We start from the raw sequence: 18,304 nt of genomic DNA on the forward strand, positions 1-18,304 counted from the left end.
TCAAATGCCTGGCGTCACATCCAGGGGCTACACAAATATTTAGCTGCAAATACAGAACTTGCTACCAAGCAGCCTTCACACCTGAACTCTAATTGATGGGCAAACCCATGCGTCAAGATTAACAGTGACACTCATTAGTTTCCCACTTCATGCTCTTAAGTAACAGATGATGTATTTTCTGACTCACTGTTTCTCCAGCCAGCAGTGCCAATTCTATCTGTTCCCAGCCTAATGGAAACTTTTCACTGAAGGAAGCATCAGCCTGTTCTTGTGCTTCTGCCAATTGTAGGGAAAGTACGTAATTGCGCAGGGGCTATAGACAAAGCACAAAGGCAGCTGACTGTGAATACCCAAGTAGAATGGGCTTTGTTCTTATGCCTTGGGCACTTGTCTGAAATAGCTGTGAGCTAGTGTAGCATTCTGGAAATTTGCATAGAAATGAGCATTGTAAGCATCTCACTAAGTTGAGAAGATTGTTCTCCCATTCTGCTCCTGTAGACTTTCTTCTTAGGGGAGGTTTCAGAGTAGCAGCCGTGTTAGTCTGTATCCGCAAAAAGAAAAGGAGTACTTGTGGCACCTTAGAGACTAACCAATTTATTTGAGCATGAGCTTTCGTGAGCTACAGCTCACTTCATCGGATGCATACCGTGGAAAATACAGTGGGGAGATTTATATACACAGAGGAGGTGTGTGTGTGTATGTGTGTATATATATATAATATATAAGTGTAGGGGAGGTGGCCTTATTTTCAAAAGGGAGATTTGGCAAAGAGGGAGGGCAGGCAATGCAGGAGGAAATGTAACCCTGTGCATGGATACTGGTTTGGTCTACCTCCTCCTGCTCATCTAGAGATATGTAAAACAGATGGGTTCACTCCCAGGTTCCAGCAGTAGCCACCAACGGAAACTGAAACCCAGGTCTCTGGTGGTTAAATGCCTATCTCAGAGTGGAGCTGTAGACTTGCAAAGGCATCCCCAGCTCTCCTATGAGCTGGCTGACCCAGCTCTAGAAGTGAGCACCATCAAAAATGACGGGCACAGTCAGAGTGTGAGGCGATGCATGCAGTGCTCCTAAAAAAAAAAAAAAAAAAAAAAAAAGGGGCCTTTTGCAGTTTTGTATGGAGGTTAGGTGATATTGCAGCGCTATCTCTTCTCTCTCTCTCCTCCTCTCAGCAGTTTTATGTCACTATAACAGCATTGCTAGTCACTTTATCCCCCATGCAGTCAGGGGACGACGCAGTTCTTGTGAAATGTGTCAACAAAGTTACTCCTCCTCTCAGGACCTATTGATGTAGTTTCACAGGTGAAAAAAATAGTGTAAATGAGAACAGGCCCACAACTAAGTTGACATCACTGGAAAAAAATCTTAAGATTTGCATTTCCTGCATTCTGCGACTTTACCTGTAGAACTGAATGGCACTTTAGGGTAGATAGATTTTTTCCTCCCCACAAACTCAAACTGATGAATGGGCTGTTCAGTTCAAAGTAAATTCATGTTTTACTATAATTTTCCTGTGGCATTTATCAATGCAGCACTTTAAGTTAATTTATTTAAATGTATTAAATCTCAGTGTAAATGTGGAAAATAGTTGCTAGCAGAAATATTGGAGGCATGAGACCGTGACTGATAAATCACTTGGTGTCAGGTCACTCAGCAGAAATACTGAGAAGTTCAAGAACCTCTCACTTGCTTCACCTATTTGTTTTCATAAGAACATTAACTGAGAAGCCTGTCAAATGCTTGCTGTGTCAGTGATCCCTCGGAGCATGCACTGTGTGACAACGTACCTAGAACTGCTGTCGTATGCATCCTTCAGGGATTTTATTGCAGGTCAAAGATGATTTCAAAGTTATAAAGCAAACAAGGAAACAAAATTCACCTGTTCTGCTGTGATTTAAATTGTCCAAAGACCTATATTGATCTATTTATTCAGTGCTTGGTATGTCCACCAAGGAAAATGAACTGGATTATCAGCACAACAAAACTCTGTGCATTTAATTGTAGCATAAGGGAGCTAAAATAATCCAAATCCTTCTGACTCTTTGCATTGCTCTTCACTCTTTAAAAATTATTCTGCCTCCAATACTATTTGAGAGCTCCTTTTCCCAGGTAGGTTCATCAAATTTAGTTAATCTAGCTGCAGAACTAACTCTTGGCCAACAGGTCCTATGGCACGATGATTGGAACGTTTTGGTTTGTGATTCACAGTTTTGGTGTTCATTTAGGTTGTCTTTTTAGCAAGGGTCTTTCTCACTTCCTGCTTGATCACGGGCACGTTAGAATCTTGCTGCTTGTTTGACCCATGTAATCCGTATAAATTAACTCACGCTGAGGTGAACAGAGATTGTGATGAAATGGTGGCAGCAGAACTCCATGAGCTCCAATGGAGGCAAATGAGGTTAATGGGTGAAGGGGTCAGTGTGAGATAACAGAAGGGTGGATATAACTAAACCTTAGAGTGCTTGCTGCAGCCCTTGTTCTTCACTGCCCTGCACTTTGTCATCACTTACACCAATGCAAAGCATTGTGAGATGGTGGTAAATCAGAAGGGTAGTACTTTACATCCTCTCTGCACAGATTAAACTGACTCTCTAAGGTGGTGAGGAAGCCTATGTTGTCCCCTTCTCCAAAAATATATGGCATAGACCCTCAGCTGGTGTAAACTGATAGCCAATGGAGCTATGAATGTTTATACCAGCTGAGGATCTGGCCCTGGTCCCAGACTAGGTGGTGAATTTTTTTCTTATCTGGAGACTCCACATCACTCAAGCTAAAGACTCTTTAAGCAAAATACAAGAATCTACTTAGAGTCCTAAATTAACAATCTAGAAGTAGCACCTTGTCCTTATACAAATCCCTCCCTAAAGTTCTCCTCTGTTGGGATACTTACAGAAAACTGCCATATGAAAGCAGCTAGGCAAGTGGTGGCTTGTGATTACTGCCTTGATTATTATGCTCTATTATTGCCACAAATTGCACACACAACTACCCGATATTATTCTGATTCATTCTAGACCACCACCTTCAACACCCTGGCCTTTTTGTCCTCTCCACAGCTCCTCTCCAGAACTTCGTAACAAGACCCAGACCAGCATGAAGCTTTTCTGCTGCATCCAAATTATTCCGTTAGTGAAATCACATGGACTCACGTAGCCTTGTGTGCAAGATAAACATTGCTATCAGTTGCATAGCCCGTTGTAAGTGATCATAAAGTCCATGACCAGAGCACTGAGGTGATACACATGGTGCCAGGCTGTGCCTGTATCTATTTGCTGTGTGCCTTTTGCTCTTTGTAGTCATGCTGTATGCCGCTGGGACACAATCCAGCCAGTACTCTGACCCTGGGAAAAAATGCTTTAAAATGAATCTCTCCTGCACTTAAGCTATTTCAGTCACCAGCAAACTGAACCCTCTGAGGATCCAGGGAAGGCAGTAGTGCTGTCAGAGGTAGCTGGCCAAAATGAAATGCACTGTAATGTTCTGTTGACAGTGGAGAATCTCTCCCCCTTGCTATGTGATTGGCACTGACTACCAGTTGATTTGCTGGGTGAAGGTTAAGTTATTGTGCTTGCGTTGCTTCAGTTCCTGGGTGCCCAGTTTGAGATCCCTTTTTAAAATGGTTTGAGCCCCAGCTATTTGGGCGACTGCCTCTGTTTGTGTGAGATCACAGTAGCTGAAATCCAAAGTACTTGAGCTAATATCACCTTTCTGCTGGCAACAAGGCATTCTGGGTGAGAGATTGTGGGCTCTGGAATTAATTTATGTTCCACCAGAACCTGGATTTCTGAGTGGGGTTTCCTGTGACATTGCTGGGAAGATATTTTATATGAAGCACAAAAGTTCTGGAGTGGGGTTTGTAATGATGATGATGTACTTGTTTCCCTGTCGACAAATCGGGGTTCTGCATAAAAGGTTTGAGTTTAGGACATTTCCAATTTCTAGGCAAGTGAGGGTCGACAAGGACTGCAAACAAAATGGAACAACTTTGGTAAGAGCAGAAGCTTGTATTTTATTCATCTAGGTTTTTGGACCACATCCATTGCGATAATACCTGATCATTTAGTAACCTCTCAACTCTTATAGGACTGCTAACTAGAGTAAAATATTTTGGCCCAAACTTTTTTGATGAAAAATGCAGTTTCAGCAACACCAAAACATTTCACAAATTTTTGTCTCTTTCACCAAATTGTTTTCATTTGAACAAAATTATATTAAAAAAACAACCCTAGTGAAAATAAAAGTGTAGTTTTTTGATGTTTTTTTTAAATGGAACATTTGGATTTTTCCAATTTGCAACAACTCTTCTTCAAAATGTCTTTTTTTAATTTTTATTTATCAACCTTAAAATGGTCAAAATTGAAACTGAACATTTTCTTCAACCCAAAACGAATTTTTCCCCAATTTTTCAGAACTGCTGGCAAAATGCATCATTTTCACAGCTCTAAGAAAAGGAGTACTAGTGGCACCTTAGAGACTAACCAATTTATTTGAGCATAAGCTTTCGTGAGCTACAGCTCACTTCATCGGATGCATCCAATGAAGTGAGCTGTAGCTCACGAAAGCTTATGCTCAAATAAATTGGTTAGTCTCTAAGGTGCCACTAGTACTCCTTTTCTTTTTGCGAATACAGACTAACACAGCTGCTACTCTGAAACCTTTCACAGCTCTGTGACTGTAACAACTTAGTAACAGCCATACTGGAGCAAACTCAATGCCCATCTAATCCAGTATCCTGTCTCTCAGTGTTCAGTATTGGGTGTTTCTGAGGAAGGTATAAGAACTTTGCAGTAGGTAAATGAGGAATAATCTGCCCCCTTACATGAGCTCTCATGCCAATCGCCAACTACTAGAAATCAAGATAAATCCTGAAGCATGAAGTTTAATCTCTCTTCCACAATAATGTTATTAATTAACATTCTTTATAATTAATTCTTGATATCCATATAAATGCCGTGAGTTCTGCAGTCTGCCTACACATTATGTGAAAAATTTTTTTTTTTTTTAATTTTCCACTTTGAATGTCTGCTTGTTCTTGTGTGTTTGAGACAGGGAGAACAGCTCCTGATTTATCTTCTCTATACCATTCATTATGTATGGACTCTTCTTTAGTCTCCTTTCTAAGGCTTTTTTAAAAAATCCAATCTTTTCCAATCAATCCTCATAGGAGAATTCTTCCAGGTGCTTGGTCATTGTCTTTGCCCTTGTCTGCTGACCCCCCTTATAGTTCTTCAATATCCTTTTTGAGCTAGGACAACCAGTACTGTACACAGTGTTCCAGATGAGGCCCCACCATTTATTTACATAAAGGCTTTATAATATTACTCGTCGTATTTACTACTCTATTCCTTATGCAACCTAACCTCTTGTCACCACATTCATTCTTGAACTTCGTGACCTGATACGATTATTGTGGGCCAAGATCATGGCAACAAGTGAGATTGTACATTCCCAGATACTAACCAGGAAAACTTTTAATAATGCTTCTAAGTAAACATGTTGAAATTAAATCGCTTATATTATGCTCTTGCTTTTGTTTAAAATTAAAGGAACGCTAATCCTTCATTATTAAATGCGATGTTGAGATAGAGGAAACAGTATGGAAAGAGGTCAGTAAATTTTTATCCAGATTCTAGTTCAGATACTGCTGATTTATTATTTGAAAGCACAGTAATGTCTGTGACCATATCTAATTTATTTTTTGAGTGTTTGTTTTGAAATGAAAATTGGAGGCCTTAATATTAAAGGAGGACATGTGCAAAAAGAACTAGCCATGAGGGGAGAATCACATGTAGGCATCAGAAAACTAACATGTATTTTAAAGGATTCCATGTCTCCAGGGTGATTCTATAGACCAACTGCAAGAAGTTGTAGGCGCATAAGAGAGAATTCAGAGAAGAGTGACAAATGATCAGACAGCTGGAGGTTTTGACATAGGAGGAAAAATTAAAAGAGCTAAACATGAATAGTTAGCTTAACTAAGTGAGTAAGCCTGCAAATACTTAAGGAGGCAGCCTGCAAATACTTGAAGTGCCAGTGGAGAGGAATAAATAATGGAATAACTAGAAATAATGAACCCTAGAAGATAAAAATGAACTTCGTGTGAGTGAGATTTCAGATTGTGGAATCTTTTCCCGAGAGAAGTGATGAAAGCCCTATTGTGTGGAATTCTTAAGACAACCCTGTATTGGACTTTAAACAACTGAACAATAAGATGCACATTAATGGCCAAATGGTTACTTTGTTTGTACTTGTCTTACTGTGGTGACACATCTCAGAATAACTTTTTCTACCCCTTTTGACCATATTCTATAGAATACCTGTTAAACCAAAGGCAGCTAATCAGACTTCCTTACCTCAGAACAGACCGTTCCATTTCAGATAGTACAAATTAGTGCAAAAGCACATAAGTAAGCTGTGATTGCTGATGTGTAGGGCTCCTCTGGTTTACAGTTTAAGTCCATTTTGTGTTACTGCAACCTCCTGTCATTAGATAATAAAACAGGATCTTATGAAACCTATAGAAAGAGGGTTACATCGCTCTTATTCAACACAACTGAAGTTAAATTCCTTCCCAAAGAATTGTTGCAATTGCACTGAGGTATATTAAGGCTTCTGTAGCTCAAACTTTGAATATGTGTCAAGATCCTTCAGCTGTTGTAAATTGATATAGCTGTACTGAAGTTATGCTGATTTAAACTAGTGGGGGATCTGGCCTACCCTCTTGTCTGACACAAATGCCCTCTAACACAAATGCAGAACACTGTAAATATATAACAAGAAAACTTTTTTTTAAATAACTCCAAGGAAAAAGCTAACTGCAGAGTGTAAAACTCTTTGCCAGGAAATGACCTGAATTTTGTGTGCCAAGTTTCTCAAAAATAGCATTCAGGCTATGTAAGTTTTAAGTTGGGCTCTTACCTTCTGTTCCATGACTCTGTAGAAATGAAATCAAGAGACTGCCTCACTCTGTCATGGTCATCACTGCCACATCAAAATTAATGTGGGTCAGAGACTGCATGGGAGGGAGATAATGGTGATAGACTCCATCTGATGCTGTTCTATTGGACTCCTTTATTCAGATGCTTGCATGAATGATTGGCCAGTGTTTACCAAACCAAATAAATAAACAAATTTTAAATCTGATAGCTTGAGTCATTTTTAGAAACCACTTTCCTCAGGGGAGCTAAAAGCTCCACACTAGCAGGGTATATTCTAGGAAATCATGTATTGATTTAAACATGCCAGCCCCACTCTCGTATTGTTACTGTAAAAGATTTGCTAGTCACAGCAATATTAGTAAATATTTAACTTGATCTGGAATTTGGGGCTGTGTAATGTATGTTGGTGTGGCTTTATTGGGGCAAATCTTTGTTCTGGACACTGCTTGGGTAAATTAGCAGTTGGGTGGACAGTCAGTGTAGCTTAATGCCACTACTACAACTTCAGGGTCCCTCACATGCAGTATATTCTGATCTTTCTCCACAGGGAAATGATGGGGGGAATCTGTGTCTGTATACTGTGACATGGAAGGATTCATCCACAGCTTTGTAGTGTGCAGCAGGAATGAACTCTGTGTGGGCTCTGTGTCCTGCCCCCTATGTAAAAAGGCCTGATCTGTGCCTATAAGAAGGGATGTATGAGTTGGCCAACTGGCCCAAATCCTTCAGTGCTTACTCAGGTCAAATTTGTACTGACTTCACTGTTCCACCTATTGAAATGGAATATAGCACCACTGTGACCAAAAAATCTCCATGGAGAATGGGAAATGACATTCCTAAGAAAAAAACAGTGATTGTGAATATTTCTCATTCAGAAGAGAAGATAAAAAGTTTTAAGGAAAAAAAACGTTAGCAGTAGAAGGGTGGTGGGGTGTGTGTGTGTGTGTGTGTGAACACCATGGGGCTTCAGCCGCCTTAAACTAGAACCAAATCTAAACTGGACTGAAATTGGGGAAAGTTATTCAAATTCCTTCATCTTTGCCTTTTATTGGATACTGGCAATCTGCTGCTGCTGTCTAGAGTATTCCCCAAGAATGGTACCCTAAAAGGCACAACAGTCTTGGAAGTCTCAGACTAGTTAAAGCTTACAAGTCCTCTACAGTCTGAGGCATCTGTATCTGGGAAGCCACATAGGTACCAAATTTGAGAGGAGCAGGAAAAAGACCAGTGCTGCTACAAGCTTCTTTTGGGGGCAGTGAAGCACACTCCATAGGAATGGTAGAGGGTCATGAGACAGGAGTCATTTAAAATCCTGGGTTTGGATAAACTTGAGGTAAATATCACAAGTACAGTACCTACAAACTGGAAGCTAAGTAAAGTCTCTCTTAAAAATCAGACCCATAGGGCAACAGAAAATAGATATTTATTCATTAATGAGTAGGAACAGAGATAAATAATTACCACAGCATTTCCACTTCTTGAGAACACATCTGACCAGAAAACTGCCTGACTCTAGTCTCGCTGAGTGGGTGCAAAGGCACATATGTTTTCCTCAGATGTGAATAGGTCTGCCCATACTGATCCAAATTCTGAGGAGGCCTAATTCAATCTAAATGAGGCTAAGCTGCTGTAAGTCTCATGCAGCAGGTGTAAAGGACACAATTGTAGGACTGCCTCCAAATCTGAACCCCTGTGGGTCAGTGTGGAAAATGGCAGGCTTTATGGGTTACTTCTAGCAAAAAAGGTAAAACTTCACTTATCATGAGTTAGTATGAATGAGCTAAATACATTACCAATAATAGCATAAAATGCCATGGGGAAAAACCCTCTAAAAACTAACTTCTATGACCAACTAACTTCTGAACAGCATCTAAAGCTTCTTTAGGAAAGCAGTACTATCACTTAAGGGACAGAATAATTTTTCCTAAAGGCCTCTTTCATGCCCCCTTCCTCAGGGAGCGGAATCAGTATGCATTATGGTTCATACCAGAATGCTTTGAGATCAGTAATTTCACGGCAACCAGTGAATTTTGCAGTGTGGTGACTTTTACGGCACCTCAATTTATAGGGAGTGAAGAATGAAAGGAAACGCTGCTGCAAGTTTTAAAGGAGACCAAGTATGGCTTTCCAGCTGGGTAATGCTTAGACAGCTCAAAATATACCATCTATCTCTCTGTTGCAGTGAATGTATGGATCAAATGGCAAAGGATTTGGACAAAAGAGTACACACAGCCCCCAGCATTCACACTGTACATCAATCTCTCGTCTAAATGGATCCTTTGGGAACAAGGCAAACATATATACACACACACACAGGCCTGCTGAGAGAGAGATGAGAAATAAATATGAGTGTTTGGTAAAAACTGCTACTGCTAAAATTAGAGCTGAGGGTATCTGCAAAGGTGCTATCTCTAAACTGCCATAATAAGGCAGTTTGTCAGTTCTGTCCAAACTGACAGTCTTCACCTGTGATACAATACTGCAAAATTTAATGGTCAACTGGAATGTTGAGCTGTCTTCCACTGGAATTGATGTTGTAATATCAGAGTGGCCAGTTGTGTGGTGATTTCGGGCCAAATTCCTCCAGCCTTACTTTGACTGAGAAGAGACTTGCTCTAAGAGTAGGCTTACTGATTTCAGTGGGAGTATCCCTAGAACTAAGGCTTACTTAATGTAAGTAAGGCTGGCAGGATCTGACCTTCAATTATTTTGATATCTGCCTACAGTTTGGAGACTAAGGTAAGAGAGACGACTCCTTTTCACTTCTAACCTAAATCAGGTTTGGCCTCAGATTACCAGAGTTGAAGGTTAGTGGATTAATCCATTCTACCTATCCAGCCTCCCTTTAACTCCCAGTCCCATGGTAATCTAGTGATCACGTATTTGAGATAAGTAGGCCTAATGACTTGGAAAATCAAACCTTCTGTTAGGTGCACTCTGTGTAGTTTAGAGAGAGAGAACTCCTGATGAAATTATACTTGCTACGTAAATACAGCCCAAGCAGTTTGCTTTCAGAGAGAAGTTTTAAAACTATATTAAACACTGATTAATGAATAATATATAAAAACATGTTTATTTGTTAAATTTTTTTAACTACAAGTAAATGTATGCCCAACTGCTTTCCAGCACAATTCACATTTCTGTATCAGATAAGAAGCAATATTTATTTATTTTTTAGTATATTTGCTTTTAAAAAAGGATACATGTGAGTTAAGTCTCACCAAATGTCCTTATTTGTCCAGCCATAGATGTTGATTTGACTTTGATAAAAGAGTAGTTACATTTTAAATAAATAATTAGGTCTAGTGTGAAGTTCCCCCTTGTGGGAGCTCTGTGGTATTGCAATGATTTACACAAAAATATGTGTGGGGGTGTATGCCAGCTACATAGGGAGGGTGGACTGAGTAAGTGACTGACTACTTGAGGAAGGAGTGAATGTTGTGCTCTTTCAGAAATCAAGGGGGAAATAGGAATTGTGTGTCTCATGTTCTACCTTTCTGGGATAACTGCTGAATAACTTGCATTAAATCAGCAAAAATGGGGTGACTAACAGTGCTTAAGCATCAGACATACAACCAGCAATATAGGCAAAACAAAAAAGCTGATAACTCTGCCAATTACATGGTACCTCAAGATTGCTGTAAGCAGAGGAAAATCAAAGTCTAGGTCTAAAATTTAGTGCTTCAAATGCACCAAAACAATTACTTTAAGAGCAATTTGAAAGTCTCAAGTCTTTACGAGAATATCTGTTTAGACTTAATCTTGCAAAACAGGAGTATCCACAATGACTCCAAGATCTTTCTTGAGTGGCAACAGCTAATTTAGACCCCATCTCTTCGTGTGTACAGTTATGGTTATTTTTTCCAGTGTGCATTACTTTACATTTATCAGCATTGAATTTCATCTGCTATTTTGTTGCCCAATCTCTCAGTTTTGAGAGTTCCCTTTGTATCTCTTTGGAGACTGCTTTGGACTTAACTCTCTTGAGTAACTTTTTTATCATCTGCAGATTTTGCCACCTTCCTGTTTACCCCCTTTTCCAGATCACTTATGAGTTGTTTGAACAGAACTGGTCTCAGTACAGATCCTGGGAGGATCCTGCTATTTATTTCTCTGGTTTCTCAAAACTGACCATGTATTCCTGCCCTTTGTTTCCTGTCTTTTAAAAGTTTCTGAGCCATGAGAGGACCTTTCCTCATATCCCCCGACTGTAAAATTTGCTTTTATCAGTTTGCTTAAAGTGTGCAGAAACGGCAGCCATTTTGTTCTCAGGATTGCTGCTGAATGATCGAGGCAACACATATTCTCATGGTAACATTACTTTGGGCCTTTCCTGTTTTATTGACTCTGTAATTTAAAATCAATTTAGTGCAAACAAAGGCGATTCACTCTTTGCATTTGGAAACAACCCACGGCCCTGTGTACAGGACTTCCTTGCTGAGTTCTGCCCTGGCAAGGGAGTGGTAACAGTGCCTTGGCACATTGGCAATTGATGTACTTGGCACATGGTGTTGTATTTTATCCAAATTGCCAGATATGTGAGGCAGCAGCAAAGTATTTAATGCTAACATTTTCCAAGAATGGCTGCACAAATGCCAATGAAGTCAATGCGGCGCTTTGAACTTCTGAAAATTGGGAAGCTTTATTTAGATGTTAGGCTGTAAATCTACATTTCAACTTTAAGTACCCAGGTTTGAAAACTTTGTCTGTAATAACTAAGAACTGGTCCAACTTCACTCATTAATTATCATATTTGACATAGTACTAGATCTTTTCTAAAATTAATATACTAATTAAATACAATTTTCTATAATTTATTATAATCCAGCACATTGTTTCATACTATAGATTATGTTGTTCAAATTTGAACCAACTTCATGTGTCTGTCCTGTTATACAGATCTCCTCCAATAAGTGGACAGTGTGATGAGAAACACAGTCAAATACCCAACTGAAACATGAGTGCTGCTTTGATTGAGTGTGTGGGATTTAGGTACCTATGTTATGTTAGATATCTCCACACATACTTTAAAAATAGATAAGATTTCCAAATAAACTCTTAATATCTGGTGGTTTCCCTACTGAAAACAGATGATTGTTGTGTGTTTGTGCCTCATTTCTCTGTTGTTGACTTAAATGTTTGTGTTTCTAACACTGGGGTCGGGGCGAGAGATCAATCTAAGTTACACAACTTCAGCTATGTGAATAATGTAGCTGAAGTTGATGTACTTAGATATACTTACCGTGGTGTCTTCACTGCGGTAAGTCGACGGCTGATGCTCTCCCATCGACTCCGCCTGCGCCTCTCGCCGTGGTGGAGTTGACGGGAGAGTGCTCAGCGGTCATTTATTGCGTCTAGACTGGACACGATAAATCGACCCCCTGCTGGATCAATCGCTGCCCATCAATCTAGCTAATGTAGACAAACCCAAGTGGATGTATTTCTAACCCAGGCAGGTTAAGGACTCAGACATTGGCATGCTGAGTATTCAGACCCTTAACCCAAGAAAATGATCTGATCTCACTTAGAAAGTGAGATGAGTGTCAGGCCCTCAGAGTAGGTGAAGGAAAGCTAGACTGCTATACGCCTGTACCAAACCACAACTCCAGGCACCTACCATTGTGTGAATCAGGAGTTGATACTAAACCACCTGCTTTCAATTAATCTCCACTCTTAAAATAGATTTCTCTCTTAGATGATCTCTTCCCATTAAATATTCTCCAGGTTAAAGAACCCCACCTCCTTCCTGTAGTTCAATGAACCTAAGTTTATAGAGCTGGTTGGGGACTTTGTGATTGAATGTGTCTTTTTGTCAGAAAAAGCCAACTTGTTGAAACTGTTTCAACTGTTGCTCAGGTCAGTGATGGGATTCTCTCAGTGAGAGAATGTGAGCCTGTATACCGGCATAGCTAGTAGCCTGCTGGTTAGGGCACTCACCTGGGACATAGGAGACTGAGGTTCAAATTCCTGCTGTGCCCTATTCAGTTGTTCCTATAGAGTCACTCCTCTCTCTGTCTCGTCCAATTAATATTTCATTACATAAACAAAGTGGAACAGCTCCTACAGGAGAGACTGACTCACCCTGCAATAGCCCAGTTATCAGGGCACTCCCTTGGGATGTGGGAAGATGATGCTCAAGTCCCTACTCCATCTCAGGCCTAGCAGGGACTTGAACCTGGGGTCCCTACATTGCAGCTGGCTATTGTGGGGTCAGGGCAGGGTCTCTCTCTTTTTTTCTTTCAAAAAACTCAGGCTCATTTTTATTCTGATGTCAAGGTTTTGAAATTTGGTTTTGTTCCACATTTTTCGCAACTGTGACCAGTTCTCCTTATAAGGCATGCCCTGACTCAGACTGTGAACATGAAACCCTGGTTAATCTGCTGCCCATAGGAATATTTTCTCTCTCATGCTCCCTACTAGAGTAGTTTGGGCATCTCCACATAATGCAAGGATCTTCCCAATGCAGTCCTCTTAGCACAGGAGAGACCTGTCCCTTCCAAATTGAGAGGCCCATTATTAAAGCACTAGCATTTCTTCACAGTTACATTGTTGTAACACTTCCAGCTGTGCCTTCCACTCTGTGGGGAAGGGTGGTGGGTTAGAGAACAGAGCTGAGTCCAAGCTGAATGTTGCCTAAAGGTGTGGGAGGATGTTCAGAGCTGGGGTTCTGCTTTGGCTTAATCAGAGAAGATGAGTGAGCTGCTACTTCTGGATCTGAACTTTCTCAGGCTTCCGTGGAGATGTTCTGATCTGGAATTTGGCTGCAGGCCCAACTCTACTAGAAAGAGTAGAAGAGAGGAGAAAGAACTACAGGGAGATTTGCCAGCCAGTAGCAAGGAAATGACAGACCGCACCGCAGCTTTGCTGTACCACCTACATTCCTCTCTGTGCTGGCTTCAAGAACCCATTTCCCTATCCTCTCTTCCCTCTCTGCTACCTTGAGGGAGGCAGGGGAAGGTGGGTAATTCTCTTATGTCCCATTTTTGCACTCCTACCACTTTTGGGGAAGACTTTTACTCTGAGATTAAACTGAAAAAATAAATTGCAGTAATGATGAACTAATGCAGCCATAATGGAGTGCCCCAAATGGCCTGGCATTTAATTCTGCAGCAGTGTAGCACAATGTTAGATTTTCATGAGATAAATAGAATAGTTGCCCTTTATAGAATTCTATTAAAAGGCAGAACCTGATGAAATTAGAACAGGAAGCAGATTGCGGCTATATTGTGGAAGCATGGAGACCTAGATCAATCAATGGGAAAGATTTTCAGCTATAAATTAGAGCCACAAAGTGCTAAACAAATTTGGGAAGCTGCCCACGTTCGTGGACTGAGCTGGTGATGCTTCTCCAGAGTTTTGCCCATAAAAGCTTGAATAGGTTTCTCTGCGAAATCCCCAGAGCACATGAAATTCAAATTGAATTTGGGATCAAATGGCTGTAAGTTCAATTAAACAGACAGACTTGGTGTCTATAGGAGGAGCCAGGTTAGTTTTAGGTGGTCTTTGGGCACTGATTTTTATTACAGTTCAGCATTAGTAACTCCATAGTTAAGACTGATGCTAGCTTTCCATTATAAGTCTTGTTTTCAGCCCACTAGGTATCTATAAAAAAAGACTGATCTTCTTTAAGTTGTGCTTCCTCCCATCCCAGGGTAGAGGGCTTTGGGAAGTGAGGTATGCATCGGAGTTCTCATGTGATGGTGCTGTCTAGCCAGAGGTTCTGTTCATGCTTTGAAAAAATCACTCTAATGCTTCTGTGAGTTTTGATCCCTAGTGGAAGGTTCTTGGACAACTACTGGCCTAAAATCTGTCTGTACGTAGATTAATAGCCTGAATCCTTCTTCCTGAGTGAACAACCCTGGTAGGGAGCACAGCCAGGGAGACTGCCTTGAGCTCTCCACCAATCTCTATTTGGAGGGGGGAGGACCCTGCAGTTAAGATCTGTAGTATCTGTTATTATCTGTTTAATATCTGATACGTCTTCTATCTGAGGACTATATATTAAATGGATTTTTAGAACAGGGTGATGGAATAGGAGCTTGCTCCATCCATTCCACACATCGACCTAGTATTGTAGTACCTCCAGGAAAGGTGCACCAAAAAGTCATAGTGCAGAACCCCTTCTTCAGTAATGATGGAGCAGGTTACTCTACCATTATCAGCTCCTATGCAGAGCTCATGGGAAGAAGAGGCCTCCTTCCCACTAAGCACATGTACATTTTCTGTTAACACACCCTCTGGGACCCATCCATCTCCCTGATCCCTGCAGGGTTTTTTACAGCACTGGGCTTGGAACAGCTTCTGCAGGCTGTGCAGCTTCAGGGAGTGGCACTGTTTTGTCCTTGTCCCATGTGGTGGTATTTTTTTTTCTCCTTTATGCACTAAGCTGGCCTCTCTCTGCGTCCCATGAGGCTGGTATGGCACAGCTCACAGGATTAGGCCCAACATTCAACTTTAGGGCTTACATTTTCAAAAATTACTGGTGATTTGGGGTGGCTCAGTTTCTCAACTTGAAGAACATTGGAAGGGACCCAGCTTTCAAAGAAGTGCTGATCTCCACTTGCTGAGAATCCAAATCCTCCGAAGTTTGTCAAGTTGGATACCCAAACTTATCAGCCCCTTTTGAAAACTGAGGCCGGTGGGTACTAACTGACATGGCTTGAACCTCAAGAAAATATGCAGAAAGCACACTGATGCTGCACAGATCTCCAGGTAACATAGCCCACCACCAGACATCAGTCCTGAAACTGCTGGTAAAATTAATGATTTTCCATCTGTCAAACTTTCCTGATTTCTTCCTCAGGATGGTGAATAGCTTTTCAGATCCACCACTGGACCTCAGAAGCAGGAAAAAAACTTGAAAAAGATGTTGATGCAGCAATGTCTTACTGATTCATCTTTGAAATGACATGGAAACTTGAAGAATTTGGGATGAAACCGAAGAGTTTTAATGAAACCACCTTTTTATAATTGGATAAAGTAACAATGCAATAGGTGTTTCACAATTATGCTTCATTAATGGCTCAAAACCACTGTGAAAGACATGTTAATCAAAATGTGTAACTCACATGCATTCATTTCCAGATATCTGTTCTTGTGAACAAAAATAAAGAATCGATAATTGAGATCCATTAATTGTTAGGGTTATATTGGCTGAACTAGCAGCCTCAGGTGTTGGCTGGCTTTCAGCATGGTCAGTTTTTTTTACTCTGTTATATAAATGAAATTAGGAAAACACAACGGTTCCTGGCAATCCAGATTTCACTAATGTTAACATGCAAATGAAAAGCTTTGTTTCCTCCTGCAGCATCTTCACTTTGTCCCCACTTTGCCCCTGAAAAAAAGCAGCCAACTCTTTTGAGACTAAGCTGCGCAGATTGCTGCTTTGCTCCGCAGTAGTGCTACAATGTAAAAATTAGAGATTTCATTTGCATGTAGGAACACCTCCTTCCTTCTCTAGCAGAAACTCATTAATTTTAATACACACCAATGAAGCGGCAGAATGGGCTTTGAGGTATCTTTCTGAGTGTGGTGTGTTGCTTCTGCATCACTGAGCTCATTATTCTTTTATTACAAAAGTAAGGAGGAATACAGAGTTTACAGTCCCAGTGCTGTGTTCTGCAGATATCACAGGGCATCAGTGTACTCCCAAATCACTCAGAGCCTGCTTTAAAAATGAAATGAAGCGTTCTTTATTTTGTTCATCCCCATAAGTGAGGAAACATCTGGCCCGCCAGTTCCTATAGTGTTCACATCTTCTCCTCACCCCTCCCACCAAAATATGGTTAAGGAAAATCTGGGGCTAGAGAAACTGGATATATGAGCAAGCACCAACTATACTAAACTAGTACCTATAATTCTGAGGTTTGTCCATATTTTTGATGCAAACACCTATTTTCAAAGGTTTACAACTAGAGTTGGGTGACATTTTTTGAAATAAACTTTTTTTGGTGGAAAAATACAGATTTGGTGACACCGAAACATTTCATAAAATTGTGTTAATTTTTGCTGACATAATTTGGTGAAAATAAAAAACCAAAAATTTTTTAAAAATTTCATTTTGATATTTTCAAAATGAAATGTTTCATTTTTAAAATTTTTGAAATGGCTTCATTTAGAAACGTCCCTTAATTTTTTAAAATTAAATATTAAATGCTCAAAACCAAAATGAAACACTTTCTGGATTGAACAAAACATTTCATTCAATCCGGAATGATTTTTTTCTTTAAAAATTGCCAACTAACTGAAAAATCCAACAGTTCTTGGTCTTATAGCTCAGATACAAAACCATTCTGTAATGATCCCATTTTAGAAGCGAAAACTTTGTTTTCTAGTGGATTTAATTATATAATTGTCAAGCATTTGCTTTCTTTGTATAGTATCTCTAAAACTGAGGCATTTTGGCTGTGGGATTTCTATTAACTTTAATGGGAACTGGGGAGTCCAACTCCTTTAGGCAGTTTTGAAAATCTCATTCTAAATCGCTGTGGACTAGAGGAAGGCAGCCATTTTGTATTCAGTTCAATGATCTTTTCAGAAAACGGATGGACATACACTGTGTGTTGTCTCATGGACATGGAGACATTTCTTCTTTTTGTTCTTTTCTTTATACTAATATCAAAGGTTATCTTTACAGAAAGTACTTGATATTCTCTGTGTGTGCAAAATAACCATAACATAGAAATAACAAAACTGACACTGACAAACGTTTTTAAAATGCAGGTGGTCACAGATTGCAAGATTCAGATTTTGAACCCCTAAGTAGAGTTGGTAGGAAATTTTTCATCAAAACTGTTTGTCGGAAAAAGCTGTTTAATTGGAATTGAATATTTTATCATGAAATTATATTATTTCAATTAATAAAATAAATGGAAACACTTCATCTTGAAAAATTTCATTTTTTTTAACTTTCAAATTATTTTTACATAATTTGGCATATCAGCAGTAGTAGTGAGTAATAGCATCATAATATGTTAGCATAGCATCATATAGCATGTATCATATAGTTATAATAGCATCATAACTATTACTGAAATAATATAATCAAAATAGTCTATATTTTAAAAACAAAGGGAAGCTGCTATTTAGTATAGATTGAAATACCTCCTTTCTTTCTTGTTGAAAGTGTCTTCTGTATGTGTTGTAATGACAGTTTGACACTTTCAACAAGAAAATAAGCATCCACTATACTAACTGGAGAAGCAGTTGTTTTCAACCCAGGGATATTGAAAACAGCTGCTCCTCTAATTAGTACACTGAATACATACCTTATTTTCTAGATCAGTCACTAGCGTGACCAGTTCTAAGAATATATTGGATGTGGAAGGAGCACAGAGGGATCTGACACTTCATCTGTCACTGGAACT

The 18,304-nt window shown here is 39.8% G+C and overlaps 1 non-coding gene across 1 annotated transcript; it reads left to right on the forward strand.

Annotated features, from left to right (window-relative positions):
• Positions 1 to 14,841: 14,841 nt before the first annotated feature.
• Positions 14,842 to 15,040, forward strand: LOC140916663 (U2 spliceosomal RNA). Its single transcript, XR_012160580.2, has one exon. It is a non-coding gene; the product is annotated as a U2 spliceosomal RNA (small nuclear RNA).
• Positions 15,041 to 18,304: the final 3,264 nt, after the last annotated feature.

The sequence above is a fragment of the Lepidochelys kempii genome, chromosome 8 (genome assembly GCF_965140285.1).
Source record: "Lepidochelys kempii isolate rLepKem1 chromosome 8, rLepKem1.hap1, whole genome shotgun sequence".
In the NCBI taxonomy this organism is placed as follows: domain Eukaryota; kingdom Metazoa; phylum Chordata; order Testudines; family Cheloniidae; genus Lepidochelys; species Lepidochelys kempii.